The following is a 4,468-nucleotide window of genomic DNA, read 5'->3' as shown; positions in this document are numbered from 1 at the left end:
AACCAAGCTAAATTTTGAAAAAAAAAAAAACTTTTAAAAGCTTGCTTTGTATTTGAAATTTAGATAAGAATTCAAATATTGTATTTATGGTGCAAACCATTATAAGAAAGGGAAAGAAAATAAATTTGATTTTAAAAAAAGAAATAATTATCAAACAGGATTTAAATTTTTAGTTACTAGAGGTATTTTGGTCCCAACTTCAAGAGGGTGGAATCGGCTATATCGCCCACTCTATTTTTGGAACTCCAAATGTAATAGTTATTCTTTCTAACTATTATAACTTACAATTAATATTACTATTTCAAATAATTATTTGTTGCAATATTTACTATTTGTTACTCATCCTCCCTATTTTTGTATTATAGTGTTTACAACAACTATATAACTCATATTAAAATAGTTTGCACCCAACACATAGACTATTATAATTATTATAGCCCATAGACTAGGCATTCCAAACACGTCTATAAAATTTAGAAACTACAGATAAAATTATTACCAATTAAAGTTCGGAGACTAAAATGTTAATTAGATATAATTTTAAGAACAAAAGTGTATTTTTAACTCATTTATATTAGTTAAGAAAAACTTATTTATATTATTTTTATAACATGTAATATTACTTATTTCTATTTTCATCTTCGATTCTAGTCCTCTCCTCTTTTCATCATCCTCTCCCTCGTTATTAGTCTCTTTTTTATAGGCGGGTGAATCAAAACTGATACCTTGAAGTTGATAATATTATATGGAAAATTTGTATGGATTGGTCAAATTTGAATTTGGTCCACATTTAAAAACACTCAAAAATTGGCTTCTAGATGATGTTAGCTACATGTGAAATGACCGTTTAAAAACCAAAACACTCGACATCAAACAAGCATCCTAGATTCTCGCACATTCCTCTTGTTTTAGACTCCTTCCTCTTGTACTTTCCTCTCGTTAAAGCGCTCCCTAGCATGCAGGCAATCCAAATTCTCTTATATTTCTCTCGTTTTGGACTCGTTCCTCTTCCTCTTATTCTTCATCAGACAAAAATCAAACGTTTTAAATTTTAATTTTTGGTACAACTCCTTCATTCCTCTCGATTCATCTTCTTCTCATTTAAGCTATGTTTATGTAAATTAATATAAATAATAAACAGTTTAAAAAAAAGGAATATGTTTTTTACTAATTTGAATATATAAGCTTTTCAAAAAATTCATCGACATTTTTGTAAAAATAGAACTCATATTTGATCAAATCATCATTCGCCATTGTTAATACTAGAGACCTAAAACTCCAGTAATTGGATACCGTCTTCTCCATTGTTCCAAGTTTCACACACAATTTGAAAAATCCTCTTCTTCAGAAAAACTGAATTCAATCAAATAGAAGAAACCAACAACCCCCCCATCGATCATTTTGATCTCATTTCTCTGATACAACCGGAGCTCCATTGATTCCGATCAAACTGAAGAAGATTTCAGACGAATTCCGGCTTCCATTGACTGTTCGAGCTGCTAGGAATTTGCAATCCACTCTTCTTCGACCATTGCCAAATCTTCGACACCGAGAAACTTTCCCCTTTACTTCTCCCACTGATTTTCTTCCCTTCCATATCCCCATTTCCTCGAAGATTTTCAGGGTTTAATTTCTGCTTCATTACCTGTAAATCTGAATCTCCAACAACGTATTGGTAAGTCCCCATTGAATAGCATCTTCTCGCGTTTAAATTGTTTTGGCTGCTGCTCTCTCCTTTCTCTTCTATTTCTTCTTCATCTTCTTCTTCTTCACTATTTATTCTCTTGAACTTGCCAAGTCTCACAGACAACACTCTCATTTCCCCTGTAGATTCCTCCATTGTTGTTACTCGTTTCTGATGATTTCCAGAAGTTGGGTTTTCTGGGTGTCTGTGAGAACCGCTTTCTTGCCCTAAAATCTCGTTGAGATTAGGGTTTTCGGAAGGGAAATTAGAGCCCAAGAGGGTGGCTCTGCAGAGAGGACATGTGGAGTTCGAGAGTAGCCATGTGTCTATGCAATTTATATGAAAAGCATGGCTGCAGATAGGGAGCAATCTCAGCCTGTCCTGATCGGAAAATTCGTAGAGACAAACGGCGCAATCGAAGGGCTCTTTTAAACCCATAATATCTTTGTAGAAGAACACTGGCAAAGCGTCGATGAAGTTTTGGTCGAGGCCTGAATCGTGAAGACGAAAGAGCTGCTGGAGCTGTCTTTGGAGTGTGTGAGATCCAGGCCTTTCTGGGTATCGATTGGATTGGTAGATTGATGGGGAAGATCTTTTTAGCAGAAATCGAACGAGCAAATGGAGTAAACCAGAGATGAAGAAGATGACTGCTAGAATTACTATAACTAGAAGGAGGATTGGGCTGATACTGCTGAAAGAAGAAGAAGAAGATGATGATGATAGTGTAGAATCATTTGATTTTGGATCAGTGCTACCATCAAAAGGAGAAAGAGGAGATGGGTATGTTAGATAACCATCTTTCTGCTTCATTTCATTTGAAAATCTTGTCATCTCAGGAGATATACTCAATAATCACTCACTACTTTACTTTTTTAAGGTAATGGATGAAACTTTATGCTTTTTGAGTGAAAAAAAGCTGAAAAAGAAAGAGAGGAAAGAAAGAATATGTTTAGTTGAAGAAGGTTGCATGGTACCTACCTACCTACCATTTGATGCAGAAAATAAAGGAAGCCATTAAAAAGCTGAGAGAGTCTTTGGCTGGTGAAGATTGGATCTTCAGATTTCCATTGTTTATTCTCCACAGAAGTAGAGGAAGAGGGTTGGGATTTGATTGGTTTTTTTAGTGTGAAAGCCAAGTTGGGTGAGGCTGAGATTGGCCATCAAGGTGGCAGTTGAGCCCTACAGTGATTGTAACAACCAAAGCTCCAAAAGGGCATGAAGAGACTTGGGAATTTCGTACATTTTAACAAAACAACTCCCAATTTGAAGGCCCATTTTCTACCAAACTATCACAAGGTACAGCTTTCTTTCACCTGCTCTCAACAAATACCTGATATTTGAGTCCTTTTCTTTTTCCCGTTTCCTTGTATGTCAAAGATTTTGGTTAGAGGTTAGAAAAAGAATGGTAGAAAAAGGTGAGGATGTGTAAAGAAAATGGAGGAATGAGTGAGTTTAGAGGTCCACCATTAAAATAGAAACTTGATTGCCCACAGGAGCCTGTGTTCTCTTTATTTATCAGAAACAAAAAAAATTATATCGACCTTCAATGATGATTTTTCCCTGTCTAATAGCCTGCTAACCACAACATTCTTTTCACTAATGGTGACTTGGAGTTGGACAACATCATTAACTGAGAAGAAGAAATCTAAAGTCAGCTGGTGAAAATTCTTTACTTTGATTTCCATGTGATATAAGACAAAGTCAAAAACTAACAAAGAAATTATCCTAAAGGGATTATTGGAGAGAAGAGAAAATGAATAGGTGCAAAGAAGAGAGTGACCAGACAAGAGAAAGAGAGAGGGGGGCAGAGCAGAGACTTGAAAGTATCGTATAGAACAGAAGAATTTTGATTGATATGTCACTAAAACTCAAGCAATATGACAAAGGAATAAAATTAAGGGATTAGAGAATGGGTGATATGTGGGGTCTTTGCTGACTTTTCCTTGCACGCATGGCTTCAAGAATACCCTCTTTGATTATGACCATTCAAACACCCATCACCATGCGCCTTCTGTAACACTCTTGTCTCTATTGCCTTGTGGGAGATGAAAAAAGATGTAAAAAAATACAAACTTAATCTCACATCGGCTAGAAGTAGAGAATATCTCGAACTTGGAAGTATAAAAAGGAACCTCTCTATATTAGTACAGAATCATTTGGGAGAATTAAAAAGTCAAGCACTATACTAACTTTAACTCTAAGGTGGACAATATCATAACACCGAAGAACGGACATGTTTGAGAAAATATTTGTGAACTATCATGAATGGTCTTGTTGGTAGATATAATGAAGGGCTGAGGAGAAATGAGTTATGGTGGCCATCTCCTTAGAATTTAATATCCTACACATTTTTTTGGCACATAAATTTTGATAAGAAAAAAGAAACCTCCATCCATCTCTTCTCCACAATGATATGATATTATCTATTTTGGGCATAAACTCTCATGGCTTTGAAATCATCTACAAGAGCTTGCTCTTATCAAGGCCCAGTTGAAAATCTAGATAGATCACAACCACAAATCATTTCTGTGAAATACACTTGGTGTCAGATCACTTGTCGCACTTTAATATCCTCCTCTCGAACAAAGATCTACTCCTCTACCAGTGAGCTTGATAGAGTTATTACTTGTTTGTTGCTCCAAGCACTTTTTATTTGATTTGGAAATTCGTCCATAAGACTCACTACTATTGTTCGAAATCGCTAAAGATCTCACCCACTCAACTAGATTCAGACCATGACTCTGATACTAATTGATAAGAATAACAAAATCTCTACCTATCTTA

The 4,468-nt window shown here is 35.4% G+C and overlaps 1 pseudogene across 1 annotated transcript; it reads right to left on the bottom strand.

Moving 5' to 3' along the window:
• Window positions 1–1,207: 1,207 nt before the first annotated feature.
• LOC120083527 (RING-H2 finger protein ATL46 pseudogene) lies at window positions 1,208–3,765 on the bottom strand (annotated as a pseudogene). The gene has a single exon (XR_016531618.1). The product of XR_016531618.1 is annotated as an RING-H2 finger protein ATL46 pseudogene (transcript).
• Window positions 3,766–4,468: the final 703 nt, after the last annotated feature.

Source organism: Benincasa hispida, chromosome 8 (assembly GCF_027475165.1).
Source record: "Benincasa hispida cultivar pf3 chromosome 8, pf3_genome.v1.1, whole genome shotgun sequence".
NCBI lineage: Eukaryota > Viridiplantae > Streptophyta > Magnoliopsida > Cucurbitales > Cucurbitaceae > Benincasa > Benincasa hispida.
This window is presented reverse-complemented; position numbering and strand designations above follow the sequence as displayed.